This window comes from Rhinopithecus roxellana, chromosome 19 (assembly GCF_007565055.1).
Source record: "Rhinopithecus roxellana isolate Shanxi Qingling chromosome 19, ASM756505v1, whole genome shotgun sequence".
NCBI classification, from domain to species: domain Eukaryota; kingdom Metazoa; phylum Chordata; class Mammalia; order Primates; family Cercopithecidae; genus Rhinopithecus; species Rhinopithecus roxellana.
The window spans coordinates 25,040,879-25,068,366 of NC_044567.1; the positions used below are offsets into that span (position 1 = coordinate 25,040,879).

The 27,488-nt window shown below is 47.2% G+C and overlaps 1 protein-coding gene across 3 annotated transcripts in view; it reads right to left on the reverse strand.

Annotated features, from left to right (window-relative positions):
• The window catches only part of YPEL2 (yippee like 2), a 64,027-nt gene extending 46,164 nt beyond the window's left edge, over positions 1-17,863 (reverse strand). Inside the window, exon 1 of one of the 3 annotated variants that reach the window (XM_030923385.1) lies at positions 17,646-17,863. The gene's annotated coding sequence lies outside the window, so the exon portion shown is untranslated. Of the gene's footprint in view, positions 1-16,773; positions 16,902-17,521; positions 17,581-17,645 lie in introns of those variants that run through there. The other 2 variants (XM_030923386.1, XM_010376819.2) reach the window with 2 other exon arrangements.
• Positions 17,864-27,488: the final 9,625 nt, after the last annotated feature.

The following is a 27,488-nucleotide window of genomic DNA, read 5'->3' on the forward strand; positions in this document are numbered from 1 at the left end:
CGCGCCTGGCCCTTCAACCTTTCTAATATTCCTGTTCCATTCTCAGGATAGACAGCACGTCCAGGAAAGGAAGGGGTGGTGAGTTATAGAGTAAGGAAATAGGAAAGACAGACAGGGGAAAACAAGCAGTAGGCTTCCCCCAGGCCAAATGCTGCTGAAGTCCACAGCCTTAGCTGCCCGCTGGGGAGCACACAGAACACCAGACCCATTCGTCTTATACAAACACAGAGGGGAGAAAAAGAAACAATGACCTGGCTGCCAGTCTGAGTTTAGAGAGCAGATACAGAGTCTGTTTTCTTATACATGCAGACAGCTTCTAAATTATGCATTTCCTCAGAGTAGAATTATTTCTTCTCTCACTTCTCCTCTGAAGGAAACCCCCAAAAAAAGTTTACAGGTAGAAGTTTCTGGTTATGCTCAGCTTCAAATCTGAATTCCGAAACTTATTCAAAGCTACCTTCTGTGAAATAAGCATTTCTTGTATTAAATGCGAGTGTGTTTCTCTCTCTCACACACACACACACACACACACGCACATTCCATCCTTACCACAGCTCTGAACCTAAAAAGACAAAAGAAAAATTTACCACATAAGCAATGGCCCAGGCTGTCTGGTGCTAGAAAGGCTCTGGAAGGCCTAGACAAGAGGCTTTAACACTTTGCTGTGGCAGGGTCACTCTGCTCCCCATTGCTCTTAAATATGAATCAACAGGCATCCTAGAGAAGGGACTCATTTCCTGAGAAGAAAAAAGGAAAAGCCAGGTGCGGTGTCTCACACCTATAATCCTAGCACTTTGAAACAGGATTGCTTGAGCCCAGGATTTCAAGACTAGCCTGGACACATGGCAAGACCTCATCTCTACAAAAAAATTTTAAAATTAGCCAGGCATGGCTAATAAAAAAGTAGCATGCGCCTGTGATCCCAGCTACCTGAGAGGCTGAGGCGGGAGGATTACTTGAGCCCAGGAGGATGAGGCTGCAGTGCACAGTGTTCACTCCAACTGCATTCCAGCCTGTATGACAGAACATTAGAAAAGAGAAGAAAAGAAAAAGGGAAGAAAAAGTGGCTTGCTGAAATATGAATCTTGTTCAACTGGTACAGGACAAACTAGAAGAAATGAGAGGAGGTGAGTAGAAAGCAAAGAGAAGCAGGATCAAGAAATGCCTATAGGTCTGGGGCAGTGGTTCACACCCGTAGTACCACCACTTTGGGAGCCTGAGATGGGCGGATCATGAGGTCAAGAGATTAAGACCATCCTGGCCAATATGGTGAAACCCCATCTCTACTAAAAATACGAAAATTAGCCAGGTATGATGGCACACACCTGTAGTCCGAGCTACTTGGGAGGCTGAGGCAGGAGAATCGCTTGAGCCTGAGAGGCGGAGCTTGCAGTGAGCCGAGATCACGCCACTGAACTCCAGCCTGGCGACAGAGCGAGACTCAAAAAATAAAAGAGTGAGTCTCAAAAAAAAAAAAAGAGAGAAAAAAAGAAAAAAAGAAAGGCCTGTGGGATGAGAAAGGGGAGAACAGGCTGCATGAGAGGAACAAGCTGAGAGGTGGGGACCAAAAACTCATCATCTGCACTGTCTTCTTCCCTTTTAAGCAAAAATTTTAAAAGCTTCTCGGGTCAATTCTCGGGAAAGAAAATTGATTTTTTTTTTTAAGGAAGAAATTAAGAGTATGGAGTTGAACTCACTCTAATTTTTGAACTTTAGCCCCTGTTAATGGGGCTTCATGAGTCCAACTCACAGAACATAACTGTGGAGTCTAAATTGATTCCCAACAATCATCAAATGAGCTTGATATTTAAAAGCCTCGGGGCACATGTGCAAATGAAACACCATTTTCAGTGAACGAATAATCCATCATGTTGGAAATTAAAGGAAGATTTGCCGCCACCCCTAGCTAGCTTACAATGAGCAGCACGGAAAGAAAATATGTGAGATATTATGATTAAAAACAAAGATCTTCGATACAACACCTCGAGAGCCAAACGCACAGGGAACACATGCCAACCTGGCCAGCACCACCCGCCCCCACCTCCCTGGCCAACAGGCCTTCCCCACGAGGGAGTAATTGCCGCTGGAACTCCAAACAGAACCTTCTGAGTGCCACCAGGATGGAGGGGCCGGAGGTGGGATGCTTTCGTTAAGCCACAGAGGAACGTGAGGAACGATGTGGAAGCAAGGCTGGACCACCACATGCCGAGCCACAGAAACTGACCCGAGAAGTGGGACTGTCTACAGGAAGGATACGGGACAAGGCTGGTCCCAAGGCATGCCTCTGTGTTGTTGTTTCCATGGGGTGTCTGAGAGGAGGTGAAGACTGGAAAAGAAGTGGGCTCTGGACTCACACAAACCAGGTCCACTCCTTTCTAGCTGCATGACTTTCAGCAAGTTATGAAACCACCCTGATCCTTAGCTTCCCCATCTCTAATAAGACCAACCTCCACAGGGGTTCTACGTGTTAAGTGAGACGGTCTCAGTGCTTACACAGAGCTGGCGCACAATACACACCAAAATTTTATCTATTATTTTTAATGGCCAATGGGGGGCAAAAACAGATGCTGCTGCTTTAAAAAAAAAAAAAAAGAAAAAGAAAAAGGAGAAGGCCTGAGAGTTCAGACAGACATGGAGTTTGGGGTCCTTTGGGAACATCCTATTTTTCTTCTCTTTCCTATTTATGTTGAACCAGACGCCTGTGTGTAGCCAAATTCCAGCCTGCCCCTTCCATTAGGATGCTTTAACTTGTCTTCAAGCAGCTCTTTGAGATGGCACCACTGGGACATCTCCCCAAATCTAGAATTCTCTTTTCAAGATGAGACAAAGTGGCAATAACATTGGAGGAACCACAGGCATGTGTTAGTATTGACGTCCTTCTAAGAGGTGCTTCCTCAGTGGCCATGCTCTCAACAGCCCAAAGGTAAGCATCTCTGACTTATACAGCCCTGGCAGGCCATTGGGCCTCTTTCCCCCTCAAATCCACCCACTGCATGCCAGCCAGTGTTGTCTATTTAAAAAGGAGATTTGACCATGTCATCACTCTTACAGCCTTCAGAAAGGCAACACAGAGCAGTGGTTAAAAAGACAGGACCGGCTGGACACAGTGGCTCACGTCAACAATTCCAACACTTTGGGAGGCTAAGGCACAAGGACTGCTTGAAGCCAGGAGTATGAGACTAGCCTGGGCAACATAGTGAAACCCTAAAAAAAAAAAAAAAAAAAAAAAGAACCTGGAACTAGTTGCAAATCCCAGCTCTGTCATTTACTAGCTGTATGACCTTGGACAAATTACCGAGCCTCTCTGGATCTCACTTTCCTCACAAAAAATAGAGACAAAAATATCTACTTCATATGGCTCATGCGAGGATGAACTAAGTTAGTAGAAAAGTACTAAGCATATGTGCCTGGCATGTAGTAACCATAACACATTCCAGGTGTGTATTACTACTGATGCCCATGCATAGCTTCGGACTCAACTCATCCTCTCCACCTTATCATCCTCCATCTCCATTTATTGAAATGACATTTAAGATTCTACCATGTGTCAGGAACTCTTTTGTTGGAGGCATGTGGCAACTTGTACCACTCCTTGTAGGTCCCCTCAATACACCACGCTTGCACTCCATGCTTCCATGGTTTTGCTGATGCCATTCCTTCAGACTGATGATACAACCTTCACATCTCTCCTCACAAGGCCCTTACTTGACCATTGATACTCAGCTCAAATGTCACCTCAACACTGGGCTTAGTGGCCTCTCCTGTGTTCACCTCCATCTTAACCCTACTGAAATTGAAATTACCCTTTTCTGCCTCTGTATCCTCTACTAGAGGTAGGCTCCAAGAATTATCTTTGTACTCCATGAACTCAGCAGCACAGGGCACACAGTAGAGGCTAAACATCATCACTGAACTGAACCTCCTCTGTTTCCCATTGGCTGCCCACTGGACAGGTCCACCTACCTGCACAGGTAGCAAATGTGATGAGGACCCTCCCTCCCTCTCCAAGCAAGGAGGAAGGAGGCGAACTTACTCTGCGTCCCCAGACTCCATCTAACCCAATTCTCTCCTCACCACCTCTACTCCCATCCTGTGCTAGGATGCCCAGGAAAACCACAATTCCTGGGTGCCACTCAAAGGCCTGTCATTGGCATCCATGCCTATTCTTTACATTGCTGGTCTAGGTTTAAAAACAAACAAACAAATTAAAAACTCTTAGAAAGCCTGAAAGGGACCTTGTGCTAACTTTAAGGACAGGAGGGTAGGAACGTAACTAAGTAGCCATAGCCTGTCCCAACATCTGTGAAGAATGAAAGCAGCCCTGGCTGAATGGTAGTGGCAGCACAAAGGAGGAGGCAAGCCACTTCTGGGAGTGGGAGACAGATAAAAGGGAGAGATGGAATCGCAAGGGAAGGCCTTTATCCTGGGAGAGCTGTCCTCCTTCCCCATCCTACTCTCCCCAGAATCCGGAGCCTAGAGCAGAGGGCACAGAGAGACCTGTGCCCACCCAATGAGAGAGGTGGCCAGCAGTGCTGCCCAGCGGTTAAGAGTGCAGGATCTAGAGATGGGTGGACTTGGATTCCATCTTAGTTCTTCTCACTAGCTACATTACCACTGGGCAAATTGCCTGAAAGGAGATAATAATAGTGCCTACCTCCTGCAGGAGACAGAAGGATCAAATGAGATAATGCAATTGGAGCATTCAGCACAGCACCCAGCACATGGTTAATACTCAATAATCCTGATTAGCTACAATCACCCTTAACAGTGAGGGAGAAAAGGCACACGAATTGTTCCTATTCACAAGAGCAAAAGGAACAGTGTTCCTGCCCCCAGGCTGACTCACGGTGGTTAGGAGGTTAGGGCCTAAACTAATCGACTTAAAGGTACATTGTGGTTTAAGAAGGCTTCTGTGGCTTAGCTGGGGACCTGATATTATTGCTGTCATTCCTAACACAGACCACTCCAACACTTACTGTACTGAAAAAGTTATCTCTGTGGTCTACACTGACTCTATTAATCTCAGGACAGGGCCACTGCTGAAACTTCTCTGAAAATCCTCTATTAAAGCTGCCAAGGAGCTGATGTGCAAGACCCACAGGAAAACCATCACTTTCTAGATACCTCTTTTACAGCACTGGAACTAGGTGGGACTTCGAATCCACCCAGCTGGTAATAAAAACCAGCTTGGATACTCAAGAAACCATGCTCCTTTGGCCAGGTGTGGTGGCTCAAGCCTGTAATCCCAGCACTTTGGGAGGCCAAGACGGGCGGATCACGAGGTCAGGAGATCGAGACCATCCTGGCTAACACCGTGAAACCCCGTCTCTACTAAAAAATACAAAAAACTAGCCGGGCGAGGTGGCAGGCGCCTGTAGTCCCAGCTACTCGGGAGGCTGAGGCAGGAGAATGGCGTCAACCCGGGAGGCGGAGCTTGCAGTGAGCTGAGATCCGGCCACTGCACTCCAGCCTGGGAGACAGAGCGAGACTCCGTCTCAAAAAAAAAAAAGAAAAAGAAACCATGCTCCTTCATAAATAAAACCAACCATTCATCTCAACGCTGGATGCAGGGTCTAGTCTTGGTTTCAGGAGGGTTGTATGTCCGAGGATAATCCTACATGATCTCCAGAATTCTTTCAGCCTTTAAAGTCCTGGTTCCATGTAGTAGTGATGCTCTGCCTGCCAAATCTTGCCTCAGGGGAAAGTATCCCTCTATCAACCTTCAAAACGCCCTGTCAGGTCAGTGGCGGCATTAGATTCTCACAGGAGTGCGAACCCTATTGCGAACCGTGCGTGCCAGGGATCTAGGCTGTGCGCTCCTTATGAGAATCTAACTAATGCCTGATGAGCTGAGGTGGAACAGTTTCATCCCAAAACCATCCCCCACATCCGTGGAAAAATTGTCTTCAACGAAACTGGTCCCTGGTGCCAAAAGGTTGGGGACCACTGCTCTAGAGGAACGGAAGAGCTACAGAGACTTCTGGCAATGCTTCATGAATATCATTTATCATAACCAGGATTTTGAGTAACAAAACTACGGGCAGTCTCCAACATGCCAAGTTCAAACACTAATACTTTTTTTTGAGACGGAGTCTTGCTCTCTCACCCAGGCTGGAGTGCAATGGCATGATTCTGGCTCACTGCAACCGCTGCCTCCCAGGTTCAAGCAATTCTCCTGCCTCACCCTCCTGGGTAATTGGGATTACAGGCGTGTACCACCATTGCTGGCTAATTTTTGTATTTTTAGTACAGACGAGGTTTCACGAAGTTGGCCAGGCTGGTCTTGAACTCCTGACATCAGGTGGTCCACCTGCCTCAGTCTCCCAAAGTGTGGGGATTACAGGTATGAGCCACAAACACTAATACTTTAGAATGCCAATACTATTTGGCCGTGGTGCTGCCTTAAGGAGCATTTCAGATGAAAGCAGCTGAACGGGCTTTACTGTGTTTCTCTGGATTCTTCTCCTACCTCTCTGAGCCTCTATCTCCTGGCTATTCTCCTTCCGTCGTTCTTGGAAGTGCTTCTGCCAAGTGCCTCTGACTGTTTGTTCCCCTGGGCCTTCTTACCCACACCCTTTCAAGCCTTCTAAACTTGTGCCTTCTACTCCTGAACCCTTGAACCCTTTATAAAGGATGTCTCCACGCTGGGCACAGTGGCTCATGCCTGTAATCCCAGCACTTCGGGAGGCTGAGGTGGGAGGATCATTTGAGCCCAGGAGTTCAAGACCAGCTGGGGCAACACAGTGAGACTGCCGTCACCTTCATTCCAATTCTGTTCCTTCTTCCGCACAAGCAGGAAACCCCCTTTACGCTTTCCCTTCTATGTCATACTTCATTTGTCCCCTAGACAGTTGGTTCTGCTTCTTAGATGCACGCTTCCGTTGCCACCCTCAGTCACCAGCAGCAGCACGGTGAATCCCATCCTCTCTCATTCTGGACTACTGCGACAGCTTCCCACAGGTCTCCCTGACTCAGCTCTTACCTCTCCAGCCCATTCTAGAATTCTATTTATAAAACACAACCTGATCACACTCTCTCATGTTTCAAAACCTCCAGTGGTTTCCTAGCAGCTTAAAGGATGTGGTCCAACCCTTCGGGTGGCACCAAGAGCCTGGGCCCAACTCTTCTTATATTGTCATCACCTCCCCGCCCCACTCCAAACCTCTGTTTCCTACAGATCAAGCTCAGTCGTTATCCTGTGCTCCTTACACTATTCCAGCTCCTGCAATGCCTTACCCTACCTTCTCTACCTTATTCTTTAAGAAATGAGTAAATGCCTGGTCATCCCTTAATACTCAGCTCCAGTAGGACACTAGCAGAGCTGGGGGTCCCTTCTCCCAGCACAAAAAAAATTTTCTCTGGAATGGCATTTTATCACACTGTTCATGAGTCTCTATCCCCATCAGACTGGGAATTTCTTGCAGTCAAAGGTCCAGCCTTCCAGATCTCCCCAACCCCACCCCCAGTGGTCTCTCCAGGACTCATAGCCCCAGCATACTGGAGATCCTTGATAAATGTTAACTGAGTAAAATGAATGGCCATCAGTGAAACCACACTGCCACGTAAAGCTGGTATTTTTAAAATCGTCTTATTTAGTTTGCCACTATCCAGTACATTTAAAATATCCAATCTGGGCATTACACAGGACTCACACACCATTAATGCTCTACAAAGTTAAAAAGCCAGTAAATGCTTGTGATGACAACTCATTTCGGCTGGCAGATGGAGTCTGAAATTCAGTAGGGCCATGAAATCATCACTCAGATGAGCCACACCACACGAGCCTCTGATGCTTTTACCTGGCTGCTGTCTGACAGCAGAAACGTTTCCTGCTCTGCCCTTCAGACAGTCTGTGTATGCCCTCCTTGGGTTAGCTCCCTAAGTGACCCTCCCAGGTGGGCAGGGACTTCTAGACCCCTAGAGAAACTCTTAAGAGTTCCAACCTAGGAGTCTTCTTCCAAGATGGTCCCCACAAAACCCCCAGGACAGTCTGAGCTGCTACCCTAGGCAAGAATGAGTCACAAAAAAATGAAGTGTCAGACTTGATTCAGGCCAAGAAGGCGAGCGATCCCTCAGCCCTGCCTTGACTACGGAGACGAGAGAGCCAAATGTGCCCTTTTCCTCCAGCCCCAAGAGAATGCCGCCCTTCAACACCAGTCCTTCCTTTTGTATTTGATCATGCTCAGAGACGATAATCCTGGTTAAAACAAAACAAATAGATTTTTCCCATGATCTGTGACCCAGAGAAAAATCTGGTCCATCTCTCTGTCCCCAGACAGGGTTATACTTCAAGTATAATGAAAAATAGCCATTTACAAGATCTATGAAGAAAACAAGGTCTTGGGAAATAGGGTAAGAGATACGGCCTATCTTCAGAAGTTACTGTACCAGGGAACTCTCCCCCTGGCCTCATCCAGCCCTAACCAAGTCAGGCTCCCCTATGCCACACATACAGCACTATCCACAGCGGTAATTTTACTGAGGTGATTATTTGATTGTCATCTGTGTTTCCCACACTCAAATATCTGCTGAATATATGAATGTGTTGTAGACTCTGGGCACTGTGTGACCTTGATTTCTCTTTAAACTGCTGGTCCCCCAGGGCACAGCTGGGGCCCCAATTAGCTACAAACCACCCAACCCAAATCTGCCAATACAATTCTGTTGTTCAGCTGTCAGCATGCCTTTGGCTTTCTGACTTTAATCTCCCAATTCAAATAAATCCAAAACTCTAGACTCTGACATCTGTGGCTGGGCTCCCCGCCTTTCCGCAACCGGAATTTGGAAACTGAACTTTTTAAAAACTGAAGAGCAAAAGAGGGAAGAGGCACTTTCAAAAGGTTGATTGTATGTCTAAAGACCAAGTCATCGCCAGCCTAAAGTTGGAAGTTATTTTGTTCTGGGAATTATTAAACTGTCATCCAGTGGTGCCATTTACCGAGGGAGAGGAAAGGGGGTGGGGTGGGAAAGGGAGACTCCAGCACATTTCTGGGTTTCTTCTCTGAATGGGAATAGCAGAAAGATTTTAACAAGAATCTAAGTCCCCCTTCCATCCTCCTTCTTAAAGGTGCTTCCACCACGTGCCTCCGATCCTTTGAGGCCTGGCAAATGCACTCAGCCTGTTTACCTTTGTAAGATGCCTTTTTTTTTCCCCTGAGGCGGAGTTTCGCTCTTGCTGCCCAGGCTGGAGGGCAATGGCGCAATCTGGCTCACTGCAACCTGTGCCTCGCAGGTTCAAACAATTCTCCTGCCTCAGCCTCCCAGGCAGCCGGGATTACAGGCACCCGCCACCACACTCGGCTAATTTTTGTATTTTTAGTAGAGACGGGGTTTCGCCATGTTGGCCAGGATGGTCTGGAACTCCCGATCTCTGGAGATCTGCCCGCCTCGGCCTCATCAAGTGCTGGGATTACAGGCGTGAGCCACCGCGCCTGATTTGTTTTTTTTTTTTTTTTTTTTTTTTTGAGACAGAGTCTCGCTCTGTCTCCCAGGCTGGAGTGCAGTGGCCGGATCTCAGCTGACTGCAAGCTCCGCCTCCCGGGTTGACGCCATTCTCCTGCCTCAGCCTCCCGAGTAGCTGGGACTACAGGCGCCCGCCACCTCGCCCGGCTAGTTTTTTGTATTTTTAGTAGACACGGGGTTTCACCATGTTAGCCGGGATGGTCTCCGCCCGCCTCGGCCTCCCAAAGTGCTGGGATTACAGGCGTGAGCCACTGCGCCGGCCGCCTTAATTTTTTAAAGTTCCGCAAAGCGGCCGGACTTGGTTTTCAGCTCTTGTTGTACCTCCCTGCTAATGAGGTACTTAGCTTTAAGGCTGCAGTTCAGTGTGGGGATAACATTTGCTCAAATCCTAACAGAAACAAAGAGCCCTGCGAGCACAACAAACTGCAAGCCCTATTTAACTTAGGTTTATGTAATGCACACGTTTATACCATTAACGTAACCAGTCCTGAAAGTTAATTCATTTCTCTCTTGTGGTCCATTTGGCAATGGGTCTATTTAGGGAGGGACCCCCAACAGACAAAGACCAAAGTGATAAAAGAAGAAACAAAGCGGGGGGGAGGGGGGGCGGGGGACGGGCGCACAGATATCCTGGATGCCATAAGCCGGGGCAACACAAACAAAGGAAAAAGCAAAAATAGAAAGAACAAGGGGAAGGGGGCCAAAAGCCAAGGCTGCTTGGTAGCTCCTGCCAGAGGGATCAACCACAACCTCAGTGGTTTCCAGACCTCAGACATGTGTGGGGTTGGCTGCTTTAGAAGAACCTGAGAAACAATTTTTCAGGGGTTGTTACTATTTTCTTGTTTTTGTTACAAATTCCCCATCCTGAAAATTCTGATTTTGTAGGTCTTTAGTGGGACGAGGAATTCTTAAGGCAGCCAGCTTCCGGAACCCCTAGAGATAGCCTCCCTCCTGGGGACACCTATGATCTGAGGCAATTAGCCATTGTGCAGCGCTCTTCACCGTTACTGTGAATGAAGTCACAGTCCACTCCCATGGAGTGCTCTATCTGCAGCCATGGTAGCGGAGAACTACATCCCAATGCCCTCTTTCCCCATCTCACGGGCTTACTGAACATTCCCCATACGCTCCCTCTTATGTTCACGCCTCGGTGCCTTTGCACACAACTGTTCCCCATGGAATGTTTCTGCATGTGTAAATCCTCTTCATTCTTCACCAATCCATCTTGAAAATAGGGATCAAATATTCCTGATTGGCAGGATCTGTTCCATGCCTACACTAATTTGCCCCAGGTACTCCTGAACAGAACGCCTTGAGAAAACAAAAAACAAATCACTAGAAAGGTATTTCCTAGAACTAAAAATTTCACATTGGGTAAAACAAAGCCACTTTCTCTGGTGCAACTAAACTTGGCCACTGTTCACACCCAGAAGATCCTGTTTGAGCCTCAGTGGCACCCATCTGCCAACCGGATGTCAAACCCTCCTTTCCCAGTGAGAAACAGACAAAGGAACTCCAGACACTGGAGGGTAACCTCATTTGGAGCCAGCAATCCAGTTTCGAATCAAAGCCACTCAGTCTAGGCACACTGCTTTTAAGACCAGGGGGAGGGCTGACTGCTCTGTAGCTCAGGAAACCCAGGTGGTGCTGACCCATCCAGGTAATAGGAATGCAGGTGGCAGTGCTGCACCTTGCAAGCAGAATGCTGCTCTGCCTCGTTTCAGAGAGAAGGTAGACTCTGCCTAGAATGGAGACATGGGCTATTTAGGGTTTAGATGAGGAGCTGGTATTGTTCCAGAATGTGCAGAAGTAGGAAGAAGCCTTGGTCTAAGAAACAGAAAGTATGGTTTATAGCTTCCACTTTGCCCTAATTAGCACTATGTCTTAAATCAAGTCCTTTTTGTCTGCTTGAACCTCAATGTTTATATCTCTAAAATTTTAACACCTAAACAGATTAATGCCCAACCCAGTATATACCTAATTAATAGAAAATAAAAATTACAAGGTTAACACTGGAAAAAAATAGGATGCAGGGCCCTACACAGTCACTAAAATCAAGCCACAGATTTGGCTCTGTACTTCCTGGTAGCCAAAGCAAAAAGAGAAATATGATGCTATAAATTTCCAGTTTCCACTAAAGAAAATGCATGCCAGGTTTTCACAAGAGGCAAAGCTTTTCAGAGAAACTAGGTTCTAAAAGAATTTCTCCCATGAACTTCTTAAAGGGGGCATTGAATCTGTAGCTAGTCTTCAAAACCCTTGTTTCTTCATAAACCCTTACAAGAACTACAGTAACAAGTTATATAAAGCTATTTCTGACAGTGTCCTTCCATAAAGCAAAAGGCAGACGCTGAAGCTCAACTCAGTAAAAATAACAATGGAGGGGCTGACATAATGGCGCATGCAGATGACCCAGCTTAATCAAGTCTAAAACCAAGAATGGCCACAGGAGCAGATAGACATGTCCTTCCAAAAACTTCCGTAACTATTACTTCTTCCAGGTGGGTGTTGGGCAGCGGTCAGTGTGCGAATAGATGGTTTCTAAATTCCATTCCAGTTCAACTAGATGTAAGTGGCATTTTCAGTCTTCACTTACTTATATTAAGAAGTCCTTCTCTGAACCCACCAAACACTGTCCACTCCCAAATGAATGGATTCAGAATGGATTCCTCTGAGCCAGAGAGAGGGGAATCCACCTATTAATATTAGTGCTGTTATTAAGAGCTAGCACTGAGTGCTTAGGTGCCAGGCTCTGTGCCTGGTTTCCCCTGCAGTCTCATTTAATCCTCCCATCAGTTCTGTGTGATGCGAACTATTATTAGTACCATTTTACAAATAAGGAACAAAGATTTAGAGAATTTTAGTAGATTGCCAAGGTCACAGAGCTAATTATCCAGGTCCTTCTGATTCCAAAGTCCAGGCTCTTAGCCCCACATATAATGCCTCCTGGTATTAATGAAATGTGATTACTGACAGAAATGCTAACATTTGTTAGAAGAAAACAAACAGTGAGGCCCAGAATAAGGTTACTGGGATAGATAAGAGTTGTTTATTATTAATAACAACAAAATAACAATGGAGCTTTTGGAGGCTTTGCCAACCTATAAATGGAATAAAGGAATGAAAACTATTGTGAAAAGCACACATAGTGCAAATGAAAGTAATTCTGAGAATAGTATGTTATCCCAGAAAAACAGAATTATCTTTTCCTCTTCTCTTAAACTATATTTCTTCCTCTAGAGATTCTAAACCTTGGTTCTCTTGGTCATTCATGCATTCAACCAACAAATATTTATCCAGTGTCTACTCCACACCAAGCACTTTTAGCAGTAAGCAAGACAGAAAAGCTCTCAAGCTTCCGTGTCGGCAAACAAGTAGATAATATATTTCCAGACGGTATTAAAGTGCTTTGAAGAAAATAAAGTTAAGGGGATTAAGAGAGGCTGAGGGGCAGAGAAGGGAGGAGGAGCTGTTCTAGATAACTGGTCCCTCAGGAAGGAGCTCTGAGAACCAAGTGAGAGTCAGCCATGCAAAAATTTGGAGAAAGAGCCAGGCCTGGTGGCTCATGCCTGTAAACCCTATGCTCTTCAGAGGCTGAGGCAGGCAGATCACCTGAGGTCAGGAGTTCAACACCAGCTTGGACAATATGGTGAAATTCCGTCTCCACTAAAACTACAAAAATTAGCCGGGTGTGGTGGGGTGTGCCTGTAATCCCAGCTACTTGGGAGGCTGAGGCAGGAGAATTGCCTGAACCAGGCAGGCAGAGGTTGCAGTGAGCAGATCATACCACTGCACTCCAGCCTAGGCAAGAGCAAAACCCCATCTCAAAAAAAAAAAAAAAAAAAGAAGAAGAAGAAGAAAAAAATCTGGAGAAGGAGCATCCTGGAAAGAGTTACTACCAGTAGAAAAGCCCCATGACAAAAATAAGTATGGCATGTTTCAGAAACCTCAAAAAGGTGAGGTTTCTCAAGTAGGAAGAAGCAGCATGGACACAGTGGAGATGGGTAACAGATGAGGCAGAAGACAGGGGAGTAGGTGGTGCCTACAGGGAAAGGAATTAGATTATATCTGAAGGACAATTTGCCATTGGCAAATTGGCGACAAGGGAATAGCATATTCTGTTTTACTTTTTTTATTTTTTTGAGACCGAGTCTCGCACTGTCGCCCAGGCTGGAGTGCAATGGCATGATCTCGGCTCACTGCAACCCCCGCCTCTCAGGTTCACGCCATTCTACCTCAGCCTCCCAAGTAGCTGGGGCTACAGATGCCCGCCACCATGCCTGGCTACTTTTTTGTTTTTGTTTTTGTATTTTTAGTAGAGACGGGGTTTCACCGTGTTAGCCAGGATGGTCTCCATCTCCTGACCTCGTGATCCGCCCGCCTCAGCCTCCCAAAGTGCTGGGATTACACGTGAGTTACCATGCCCAGCCTCTGGTTTACTTTTAAGCTCACCAGTGTTATATCCACAGCTCCCAGGTAAACAAACCCAGGCAGTACAATACTTGACAGACTCAAGTGTATCACCTTTTGTTAAGGACAATGTCACTGAAAACTAACACCCCTAAAAAATATCTTTAGCCTGCAGGCCCTGGCTGGCTTTCCATCATTAGAGTCTCAAGTTGAAAATTATGCTTCTTCCTTTTCCAAAACTTTATACTTTTTTATGCTCAGGGGAATGCAGCTGTCAGAGCACCTAGTGGTTTGCGTGACAAACACTAAGGAAATGCCAAGATAATTTACAATGGGAATTGATCACATCCTCCATCTGAATCTCACTTCAACACCTCTTCCTTCTGGCTTTTCCAATCCTGGGACATCTCATCCCTTGCCATCCTTTTGTTGCTTTCTTTTCTCCATATGCTCAAAACTAAACATTCTGAATGTGAGCTGCTTGGCCAAACTGAACATTATTAAAGTTAATTTTTAAAATCCCACGCTTAATGTTCCCATAAGACACACACCTTTAGCAAGAAGGGCTACGGTTGAACTTCAATTTGGATAAAGTCCTTTTTGAAGCTAAATCGCAGCTTTCATTAATTCAAATAAATGTATCCTACCAACATGTCTGGACACAATAACTAAGAGGGAAGAATCTAACCTGTGGCTGCATCAGGTGTGTGTGTGTGTTTGTGCCTGAAGGCAGAGATAACAGCATCAGAAACTGGATGCCTAACAAGATTCACCTGCACTCAGGGACTGGGCCATTACAATGGGAAGTAACCAGGACTGGGGTAGCCCAGGAGGTATGGGAACTTGCACCTCTTACTAAGACCTGATGGTAGACAAACTCCTGACTCCTCAGCCCCCTCCCCTCAAATAAAAAGAGTTACCAGCCTGCCTTTCCCCCAGGCTACACAGTCTGGATACTAAACAAAATTGACCTTTTCTTTAGCTGGCCAATTGTGAATCCCCCAGGCACAATGACTATGTGGCAGCCTGCAAAACCTTTAAAATCATTAAGACAATGAAAAATTCACATACTCTATGAACAGCACAGCAACACTCACGCAACTCATCGGCACTACTCACATCTCCAACCCCCACACACCTAGAAACATCTCCTGGTACACAACACGGTGCAGCAGCCCTCAAACAGGCTGGAGTGGAGAGCGAGGGATACCAGTCTCTTAAAGCCAACTGGTTCATGGCAGTTGAGAACAATACTGTGCCCTTAGACTTTTCAAAGCCTAAGCTAGTGTGATTGGCAGCTGAGTGATTTTGGGATTGCAGAGTATGGGGTCACATACCTGACTGCACTTCAGAGCCAAGTTAATACCTTTCACTGTTCCCTGCCTCCAGTTCCCACTAGATCAGGGGCTCTTATCAAGCACCTGCATCACAATCTCATGGGTCCCTTGGTAAAAATACAGATTCCTATGGCCCACTGAAAATAAACATCTGCGGAATAGCCTGACAAACTGTATTTTTAAACACGACCCAGGTCATCTTTATACACGTTTTAAGTTTGAGGACCTCTGCCCTAAAGCGATGCTTCGCAAACTGTGGGTCAGGACCTGCTTGGTCAGGAAATCAAATTAATGGGTCGTAACCAGCAGTTGATTTTTTTCTAATGAAGTAGAAAAAAAAACTTTAAAACAGAGCACACTGGCCGGGCGCGGTGGCTCAAGCCTGTAATCCCAGCACTTTGGGAGGCCGAGACGGGCGGATCACGAGGTCAGGAGATCGAGATCATCCTGGCTAACACGGTGAAACCCCGTCTCTATTAAAAAATACAAAAAAACTAGCCGGGCGAGGTGGCGGGTGCCTGTAGTCCCAGTTACTCAGAGGCTGAGGCAGGAGAATGGCGTGAACCCGGGAGGTGGAGTTTGCAGTGAGCTGAGATCCGGCCACTGCACTCCAGCCTGGGAGACAGAGCGAGACTCCGTCTCAAAAAAAAAAAAACAAAACAAAACAAAAACAAAAAACAGAGCACACTGCAGGTAGAAAGTGTAATTATTGTTCTCTGAAACTTATTTCAGTTACAGACCTGTATGCACTGCAGGTCCCACTAAAAGTCTGAAAACCACGCTCCGAGAGGGAAGAAGAAAACGGTTTTCTTGTGCATGGTGTTTATTTTCCATTTTCCACCCCTAACTCCAAGCATCTTCATTTTGGTTCAAGCACAGAAATACCAAGACAGATCCAAGAAATGCTATCATTCAATGTTAACCTGCCGCGGCAAAGCCCAACTGAGGAAGGGGATGAGGCTTCCACTGCACTCCTGCCTGAGATCCGATCATGGAGCTGGGGACAGGGGATGGTGCCAAGGGGGAAGTCTGCACAGCTCTCCCCAGGCTGGGCCTGTTTCTGGGGAAAAGAACTTGCAGCCACTCAAAACACAGTTTAGAAGAATGAAAATATTCCTCACCGGAGGCGAGACTCAGTCACTCATAGGCCAGGTGGCCCCCAGAGCCAGAAGAGCACGGCGGAGCAATAACCATGTGAAATCAAGTCCCACCCCAGAGCCAGTGAGGTGGTTTACCGAACTTCTTGCACCTCTAATGCTCTGTGAGGCACAGGAAAGCTGACCGCTACCCTTCTTACCCAATGCTTTGGGACAAGGAAGAACAAGGAAGGAAGAGCAGGGAGAAAAAGACAGCTGTCTCGTTAGCCTTCAGATTCACCGAAGGCAAGGACTCACTCAAGAGCCTCCCAAGTTGCAAGAACAGCAAAATCAGCAGGGAAGCCAGAAAGCAAAAACCCCAGCAAAGCTTCGGAGCAGTTCCCTGGGGCCATTCGCATCAGCGGGACTGGAGGGCGGGAGAGGGTGCAGCTCTGCACCAAGCGGAGGAAAACAGGACACTCGCTCACCTGGCTTTTTAAACTCTCGCCCAGAGGTAGCAATCTTCCGGACAAGAAGTCCAAAAGAACAGGTGTCCCCCACCCCCGCACGCCCCCAAGACCGGAGGAAAGCCCACCACTCTGGGACAGACACCAGAGGAGGTCGGCGGCCAAGCAGGGTGGACTGGAAGTGGCGAAAGGTCGAGGCCGCCCCTAAGCGCCAGCTCCGGGGAGGCGCTCGCGGCAGAGGCCCCCGCGTTCCGTTGGGCAGGACTTCGCGCCCACCCCCTTGGCAAGGACACCGGGGAGGCGCCAGGACGCGGCCAGGCAGGAACTCGGCTGCGGTTACCTCGGTTCGGGCCGGGGCCGACGACGCGCTCCGAGAAATTTCGACAGCGCCCAGTCCCACAGTGGGAGGCCCCCAGGGCGGCGCCCTGTGTCCAAGTGTCCCCAGGACTCTCCGAAGGAGACGCGGCGTCACGAGTGGACGCAGGGCGTCCCCAGCCCCACCCGAACCCCACGGAGTCCGAACCCGCGGGGACGACGCGGCGATCCCAGCTCCGCGCCCCCGCCCCGAACCTGGCCCCGTAGACTTGTCCGGCCCCTGGCGTGCGTCTCCCACCCCGGCCGGGGGTCCCGCGCCCCGGGCTCCCTCAGCGAGCAGCCGCGGGCCCGGCAATGTTTGTAAACAAACCGGTCACGTGGCCCGGCTGCAGCTCCCCGCCCCCGGCGCCCGCGGCCCCCACGGGGACCCCACGCGGAACCGAGAGCGCCGCACCTCCAACCCCGCGCAGGCCCGGCCGGGGGAGTCCGGGAGCCGGGGCCGGGGACCCAGAGCCCGCGCTGACAGTGCGCCCCACGCCCACGCGCGCCCGGCCCGCGCCGCACTCTGGCGCACTCACCCGGCGGCAGGCGGCCCCGTCCGGCCAGCGCGGGGCTCGGCTCCGCAGGGGTGCGCAGCGGCGAAGCGCGGCCCGGCTGGGGCTCGGGCTCCCGGCGCGCTCTTAAAGCCACAGTCTCCGCCACCGCCGCGGCCGCCACTCCGCATCCCTCCGGGTCCGGGCCGGGGGCTACCCCGTGACGGACGCACCCCCGCGCCTATCCCCTCGACTCAGCACATAGCAACACGCTGCGGGTTGGCCGGGCGGAGCCGCAGCCCATCCGCGCGGAGCCAATCATCAGAGGACGGAACTCCGCCCCCCGCTTCCCCGACCGCCCACTCCCCCACCCCTCGGCCCAGCCCGGCCCGGCCTGGGCGACAGGAGTGAGGCTGGTCCGGGTCTCGCCTGTCTGGGCAACTTGCCGGAGGGGCAGGGACCCATAGTGACAAAGCTGGGTGGGCTCTCAGCGCCTAGGAGGAAGCTGTTTATTTAGGTTTGGGGTTTGTCCCCAGGGCAGGGCTGGGATTCCCAGAACCTGGGTTGTATTTTGGGGCGGGGGGATTTGCAGTGCTTCTCCTTGGAGGCTCAAGAGTCATTCCTTTCTTACTTTTTAAACCTCGCCCTAAGCCATAGCCTAAATTACCAGAAGTGGCTCTCAGGACCCGGGGCAATTGAATTTAAAACGATAGTCCCGGTTCCACCCAGCCCACCCATGCCCTGCTCAGAAGCCAGGCATTTCCCCTCTTCTCTCTTTCCTGCTAGTAATTTCGGCGAATTGAAAGTACGAAAGAGGCTTAGAGGAATTGAAGACCGAGCTATTGCTGCTAATTTTCCATGACTTTTAGAGGCAGATGATGGTGGTTAGAGTGGGATGGCCCGAGTGACCAGAGAGAAGGAGGAGTCCACGTTCTGGGTCACTGGGGTGGTGCTTTTCAAGGAAGAGCAGATTAAAAAATAACCTCGTGGCAGTCAGGAATCCAGGGAGGCACCAGGTGGGTGGAGTGGGGCAGTTTCCCAGCAGGAAGACAGGTCAGTTTGATAAAGAATGTAGGCACGGACAAGGTGAACAGAGCAGGTCCTGCCTTTCACTCAAGACACTGGGGTTCCGCAGTTCCTCTGGGAACTCCTCGTCCAAGGAAACTAGTGATTTACTGTGCAGCCATCAGAATGTGGGGTGCTGCACGAAGTGCAGCTGACTCCCCGCCTTCCACACACTGGTTTGCACGTACACCCAGAATGCTGGCTCACCTGCATCTCCACCCAGCTGTCTTTCAAATATGCTTGGTCAACCAAATTGTATTCAGTTAATGTCTATTGCATGTGAATCCCGTCCCCAAAGTTAGTAAAAACAAAACACCCCAAATACCTCAGTATTGTGGTGCTGACATATCAGCATCAGATTTGCAGTTTCAGTGTAAACAGAGGCTATGTCATGGTTCACAACTGACTAGTTTGGAGAGTCTAAAAGTGGGGAGAAATGCTTTCAGATGAGAAGGAATCACAAACAAGAACTGTTTAGTATTTAATCCTTAATCTAAGATGTCATGGATTCTTTAGATTAGCAAGAGCTTGCTGTCTCGCCCTGATCTGCTTCTTGAGCATGTTTGTCTCTCCAGGCCTAGGTTTCCACAGTTTAAAACAAGGAGGGTTGAAATAGGATGATCTCAAGTCCCTTCCAGCTCTGAAATTTTAAGTAGGACCAGAAAGTCATGTTTGTTACATTTCCGCAATATTGTGCGAGTGAATATTTGTGTTGCCACATCACCACTTCCTAACAGTAGATGCTGAATTAGTTTAACACCCTAGGATATTGGTATGTTATGTAACAAGACTGGTGGCTACTGTTTCTGTTTAAATAAAAGATAATGTTAGCTAAAAAAGACTAGCCTGGTACAGTGGTTTCCGAGGGAGCTCTGAGGACCCCTTCAGGCCTGCTGTGTGTATGCAGGGGACTGGAAGAGGCCCTAGACCTTAGCGCCAGGAGACAATAGAACGAGCCAGCCAGCCAACAACAAAAAAAAGTATTAAGCCTGATCGTGCCTCCTCCAAGTCAAAAAGAGCCAAGCATTTTGAGCTGGTAAAGGAGAAGGGAGAGGTGAAACAAATAGATGCAACTTCTCTTCTCTGAACCCAGAGAGGGAGAGGGGCCCTTGAACTGTCCCTCAATAAATTTTCTCTATGCCTACTATGGACAGAATTTCCTGCTTGACTAGGATGATAGTATCTGAAAAATCTACTGAGAGGAGAGACGCTGAGGCCAATGGAGAGTTGGTGAAATGAGACAGATGTTTATCCTGGAAAGCAAAAAAGAGATGGAGAGAGAGAGAGAGAAATAAACGAATTTGTTCAAAGTCAGCCAAGGCTTAAACAAACAAACAAACAAAAACCTCTGCTGCTAAAAGTTTGAGAGATTCCTGGCCTCACAGATTATCAGTCTGCCTTTGTCAATGGAACAGTACCTCTGTCTCCTCTGTGTGAAGCCAAATTCATTCATTCCCAGAGCCTTCACGGCATATTTTCCAGCAACCTCTCACTAATCCCATCTTCCCACTGTTGCCATATTGGTGCTATTGCTGCTGTGAACAGAGTCACTTTTACGTGTTCACCTTACTCAACCTCTCAACCTTCACATTATTAATTTGAAATAATTAATTACATCTTCCTTCCCCTCACCACCCCGCCACCTCCCAGTTCATCAACAGGTCCTGTCAGTTTCACTTCACAAATATGTATTTGCTCTGAACACATCTGCCTCTGCTGCTGCACCCTGGTTGGAGCCACCAACATCTCTTGCCTAGAATAAGCAACAGCTTCTCAACTCATCTCCCTGCTTCCAGCCCATTCTGTATGCAGCCGCCAGATGGTACTTCTTCTAAACAAACTCCTTCTGGTGGCCCACAGGCCCCAGTAACCAGGCCTGCCAACCTTTCTGGTCTTCCACCAACTGTCCTTTGCTCAAATTGCTGCAGTCAAGCTGGCCTTTTTTCTGTTCCTCATCCTGTCGTAGGGTGTTTGTATTTGCCATCCCCTCCACCTGGAACACCTTGTCCCCAGAAGGCTGCCTCTTCACCATTTGGTTCTGAGGTCAAATGCAGGGTGCGGTGGCTCACGCCTGTAATCCCTTTTGGACTTTGGAATGCCAGAGCAGGCAGATCACCTGAGGTCAGGAGTTCGAGACCAGCCCACATGGTGAAGCACCGTCTCTACTAAAAATACAAAAATTAGTTTGGCATGGTGGCGGGCACCTGTAATGCCAGCTTCTTGGGAGGCTGAGTGAGGCAGGAAATCGTTTGAACCCAGGAGGCAGAGGTTGCAGTGAGCCAAGATCACGCCACTGCACTCCAGCCTGGGAGACAGAGCGAGACTCTGTTTCAAAAAAAAAAAAAAAAAAAAAAAGCCTCCTCCAGAGAGGAGGATTGCCCATTCATACATGTCGTGCCCCCTTTCTATCATAGCCCAAGTTTATTTTCCTTTATTTTCCTCATATACGTATCACTCTCTGAAATCATCTTGTTCATTTCTTTGTGCTCTTTTTTTTTTTTTGGTCCCATCCAGCTCTGAAGTGTAAACTCTGTATAAACATCAGGGACCTGTCTGTCCTGCTTCCTGTTGTGTCCCAAGTGCCAAGAACAGTGACTAGCACTCAACAGATTTTTGAGTGACTATCTGAACAAATGCATGAGTGTGCCTACTGCCTCATATCATTGTCCCTGCGGTTTCTTTCACTTGGAGTATTGTTCTCTCCTTTATCCCCCTTCCCCACCCGTCAGCCCTTTCCTCTCATCCCGTCTCAAATCCATTTGCCTGATGATTCAGTCCAAAGATTGGATCAAGTATCACTTCTGTGGAGGAATTTCCCGTAGCCTCCCCAGAAAAATAGTTTTTCCTCTTCTTAGTACCCTACATAGCACTTTACTCAGAGCTCCATTACGTCACCCCACACTCCACACTCCCAATTAAGAGTTATCAGTTATCGCTCCTCTTTGCCAGTCCCTCGTGGGCTGGAATCTTATCAGATCATCCTTGTATTTTCAGCACCTGGCACATGGTAGGCCCTCCCTAAGGGTTTATATCTGAGTTGAATCCAGTGGGAGTCCAAGCAGAAATTGACAGGATCTATTTTCAGAGTATACTGATCAACAGATAGCAGTCTTACTTGGTAGTATGATAACATTAAACTTGAAACTTTAGGTTGTTCTATATAAAAGGGACAACCCACATTTTAAAAATCACAGTACAATGGAAACTTCCTGAAGGCTAGAGGCCACCAGGCTCTCACACTACATACCACCTGGGAAAATGGCCAGCTCTGCCTGTGTAGGAGGAAGAGCTGCTCCTCAGAGGTCTCACCATACCCCTTCCAACCCCCACTCCAGTAAAGTCCCATAACATTATATCACAGAAGAGGGCCTGGTGCCGTCTTCCCGCAGACAGATGATGGTAACAGTGCTTTGTTTCTTTGTGTACAATAAATGCTTTCTCTGATCCCTGTCCAAGTCTCTTATTTTCGGTCATGAAAGTGGCTGATTCTGTGCCTTTCAGACTGTTAACAAGGGAGGGTTTTACCTTGGGCTTCTTGAATGCTTTAAAAAAACATTTGCTACCATTTATTGAGCACATATTGTGTGCAGAGCAGTTTCTCTTCCATCTAGTTATATTTAATCCTCAAAGCAACCAGCAAGATAGATGTTTCCCTCATTTTAAAAAGGAGCTGATGCTATGAAATTTGAACCCTGATCCAACTGGCTTCAAAACCTAATCATTCTTTTTCTTCTACACCATCAAAGACTAAAACTGCTTACCTTCTATTACCCTGAAGTATCCCAATCGCCTTTACAAGAAAACACCCAAAAATCAAACTACTCCACAAAGCGAAACCCTATGCCAGTCTAAGAGACCTGGAAGCAAGAGTGGTGAGGGCTTAGCACCTCCCTCTTAACTACAGTAAAAATCATTTATTTGGTGCTTCCTATGTTTTATAAACTGGTGTAGACATGTTACATGCATCGTTTAATTTAATCTAATATTCACAACCACCACAGGTCTACGTTTTTTAAGCATAATTCCAAAGTTCAAAAAGCTCTGAAAATCCAAAGTTAGTTTGACATGGCTCACTCGATGGCAAACCTTATCTGACATGAGGTCATTTCTAGTCTTTATTAATTCCACCTAGAATATCCATATGTTTCTTGTAGAAATATTGAAGTTTGAAAGAGTACAAACTCAGCCTGGCAAGGTAGTTCACGCCTCTAATCCCAGCACTTAGGGAGGCCGAGGCAGGCCAATCACTTGAGACCAGGAGTTTGAGACCAGCCTGGCCAACATGGTGAAACCCTGTCTCTATTACTAAAACTACAAAAATTAGCCAGCATGGTGGCACATGCCTGTAATCCCAGCTAGTTGGGAGGCTGAGGCAGGAGAATCGCTTGAACCCGGGAGGCAGAGGCTACAGTAAGCCAAGATGGCACCACTGAACTCCAGCCTGGACGACAGAGCTAGGCTCTGTCTCTAAATAAACAAATAAATAAGTACAAACTCCCTAGGTTCTCTGTAATATGCAGTATATGAGCTGAAAGATTCGGGAATCTAAAACACATCTATCTCAGGGTTTCAAATGAGAGATTGAGAACTGGCAAGTAAATGTAGGCTCAGAGAGGTTCAGTAATTTGCCCAAGGTCAGCTAGTAATGGTAATGCTAGAATTAGAAATAAATGTGAGGCTGGGCAGCTAGTCAACGGTAATGCTAGGATTAGAAATACATGTGATGCTGGGTACGGTGGCTCACACCTGTGATCCCACTACTTTGGGAGGCCCAGCCAGGCAGATCACCTGAGGTCAGGAGTTCGAGACCAGTCTGGTCAACATGGTGAAACCCCGTCTCTACTAAAAATACAAAAAAACAAAAAATTAGCTGGGCATGGTGGTGCATGCCTGTAATCCCAGCTACTTGGGAGGCTGAGGCAGGAGAATCATTTGAACTAGGGAGGTGAAGGTTGAAGTGAGCCGAGATTGCACCTTTGCACTCCAGCCTGGGTGACAAGAACAAAAACTCTATCTCAAAAAACAGAAAAGAAAAGAAATAAATATATTTGAAACCGAAAAAAAAAATAATTTGGAGCACATATGACAGACTAAGGGTTAATTTTTCTGAAGGCAAAGATATGAAGTGACAGTTCATGGTAGAAGTAAAAGAAATAACTTGTAAAGATATGGAAAAAGTGTTAAATCTTATAACAAGAAAAATTAAAATTACAATGAGGTGCTATTTTAATCTATCAAAATTGGCAAGTAATGGCCAGACATGGTGGCAGGCGCCTGTAGTCCCAGCTACTCGGGAGGCTGAGGCAGGAGAATCACTTAAACCCATGAGGTGGAGGTTGTAGTGAGACAAGATCCGGCCACTGCACTCCAGCCTGGGGTACATAGCGAGACTCTGTCTCAAAAAAAAAAAAAAAAAAAAAAAATTGTTAAGTAGTAAACAGTTCAGTAACACTGCTTTGGAGAAGATGTGAAAAAACAGCCAGTCATATATTGTTAGCAGTAAGGTAAATTGGCATAATTTATTTCTTTTTTTTTTTTTTTTTTTTGGAGACGGAGTCTCGCTCTGTCGCCCGGGCTGGAGTGCAGTGGCCGGATCTCAGCTCATCGCAAGCTCCGCCTCCCGGGTTTATATGCCATTCTCCTGCCTCAGCCTCCCGAGTAGCTGGGACTACAGGCACCCGCCACCTCGCCCGGCTAGTTTTTTGTATTTTTTAGTAGAGACGGGGTTTCCCCATGTTAGCCAGGATGGTCTCGATCTCCTGACCTCGTGATCCGCCCGTCTCGGCCTCCCAAAGTGCTGGGATTACAGGCTTGAGCCACCGCGCCCGGCCGGCATAATTTATTTCTATAGAGGACAACAATTTGGTAATCTCTCTCAAAATTAGAGATTAAAATCTCTCAAAAATCTCAAGATTAGTATACTCAGAAATTTCACTTCTAGGAATTTATTTATTTTAATTTATTTTTATTTTATATATTTATTAGAGACACGGGGGTTCCCTATATCGCCCAGGCTGGTCTTGAGCTCCTAGGCTCAAGCAATTCTCCCACCTACCTCAGTCTCCGAAAGTTCTGAGCCACCACACTGGCTAGGCATGAGCCACCACATCGGCTAGGAATTTTTTTAAAGCATTTTTTGGAAACAGGCTCTTACTATGTTGCCCAGGCTGGCCTCCAACTCCTGGACTCAAACAAGCCTTCTACCTGTCTTTCCAGTCACTGGAATTATAGGCAGGTACCACCATGCCTGGCTAGGAGTTTATTTATTTATTTATTATTTTTATTTTTTGAGACAGAGTTTCATTCTTGTCGCCCAGGATGGAGTGCAATGGCGCAATCTCTGCTCACTGCAACCTCCACCCCCCTCGGGCCTCTCAAAGTGCTGGGATTATAGGCGTGAGCCACCACGCCCAGCCAGAATTTATTTTTAAAATAACTCACACACAGCACCGGGGGCAGTGGCTCACACCTGTAATCCCAGCTCTTTGGGAGGCTGAGGCGGGTGGATTCCATGAGACCAGGTGTTCAAGACCAGCCTGGCCAAACCTGGCCTCTACTAAAAATACACAAATTAGCCAGGCGTGGTAGCGTGGGCCTGTGATCCCAGCTGCTAGGGAGTCTGAGGCACGAGAATCACTTGAACTGCAGAGGGTTTCAGTGAGCCGAGATGGTGTCACTGTACTCTAGCCTGGATGACAGAGGGAGACTATCTCAAAAAAAAGAAGGAAAAAAAAGATAACACACATGTGCACAAAGATGTATGTAAATGGATATTGTAAAATTGTTAGTATTATCAGATGACTGACTCTCTAGGGATGTAACTTTGCAATTGTTAAAGCCCATTTTACAGCTCTCTAACACTGATAATGGTGGATGATTATTTTTCTGTCCAGCAGAAGAAAACCTGAGAGGTTATTATTTTTACCATGTGGAACATTAACTAGTTTTGTATCAAGCTTAGCAATTCAGAATTTCTTTTTTTTTTTTTTTTTTTGAGACAGAGTCTCGCTCTGTCGCCCAGGCTGGAGTGCAGTGGCCAGATCTCAGCTCACTGCAAGCTCCGCCTCCTGGGTTCACGCCATTCTCCTGCCTCAGCCTCCCACGTAGCTGGGACTACAGGCGCCCGCCACCTCGCCCGGCTAGTTTTTTGTATTTTTTAGTAGAGACGGGGTTTCACCGTGTTAGCCAGGATGGTCTCGATCTCCTGACCTCGTGATCCGCCCGTCTCGGCCTCCCAAAGTGCTGGGATTACAGGCTTGAGCCACCGTGCCCGGCCAATTCAGAATTTCTTTTTTAAAAAATCAGATATCAGATTACAAGCTTCAACAAAATTTCTTTTTATCCATTGACTTTACTGATCTCAATTTTTTTTTTTTTTTTTTTTTTTGAGACAGTCTTGCTCTGTCGCCCGGGCTGGAGTGCCGTGGTGTGATCTCGGCTCACTGCAACCTTCACCTCCCAGGTTCAACAATTCCCTTGCCTCAGCCTCCCGAGTAGCTGGGACTACAGATGTGTGCCACCACGCCCAGCTAATTTTTGTGTGTGTGAGTGTGGTTTTTTGTTTTGTTTTGTTTTTTTGTTTTTTAGTAGAAATGGGGTTTTACCATGTTGGCCAGGCTGGTCTTGAACTCCTGGTCTTAAGTGATCTGCCTGCCTTGGCCTCCCAAAGTGCTGGGATTACAGGAATGAGCCACTTCTCCCAGCCTTATCTCAATTTTCATATTCTCTTTTGAACAGACTTTGTCGTTCTGCTGGTTTCTTCATTAATGAGTTAAATAAAACTAATAATGCTTTCTATGCATTTTTATTAGAAATATGCTTTTTGCTGGGCGCCGTGGCTCAAGCCTGTAATCCCAGCACTTTGGGAGGCCGAGACGGGCGGATCACGAGGTCAGGAGATCGAGACCATCCTGGCTAACACAGTGAAACCCCGTCTCTACTAAAAAAAAAAAAAAACTAGCCGGGCGTGGTGGCGGGTGCCTGTAGTCCCAGCTACTCGGAGGCTGAGGCAGGAGAACGGCGTAAACGCGGAAGGCGGAGCTTGCAGTGAGCTGAGATCTGGCCTCTGCACTCCAGCCTGGGCGATAAAGCGAGACTCTGTCTCAAAAAAAAAAAAAAAAAAAAAAAAGAAATATGCTTTTCATCTTTTGAGACTGATGCTTTGAAATAACCTAAATCTGTCTATAAAGGACTGGTTGAAGAAATTACAATGCTTCTATACAAAGCAATACTATGCAGCCATTAAAAAGAGGCAACTCTACACATAGATGCTCCTTAACAGCAAAGATCTTTGGTTCCCTAATGAACCCAAATGCCTACAGTTGTTTCTGGGCACATAGTAGGTCTTAGTTTGTTTCTGGCTACGACAATAAACAACCCCAGTATATCAGTGGCTAACACACATGCACACACACATTCACATACAAAATTTTTTTTTCCCTCATGAATATGTAGAGAAGCTATGGTGTATTGCTTCAGGCTGAGGCTCACAGATTGAATTTAGGTTGGTTTCTACTATCATTTAGAAACCCCTAATGTGCAAGAAATATATGGATACCTATGATGGTTCTTAAGTCTCTACTTAGAACTGACCCACTGTCAATTCTACCCACAGTCCATTGGTCAAAGAAAATCATATGGCCAACCACAGAGTCAAGAGTGAAAGGAAGTCATAGTCTATCTTCTTTACTGATAGAGTATCCAAAGTTACAGAGCAGAGAGCATGATATATAACCTACCATAAGGAGTAGCAAACAACAATCCCGTCTGTTACAGTGCTCGGTAAATATGTGTTGAACAAATGAATGAAGAGTAAACAAACTC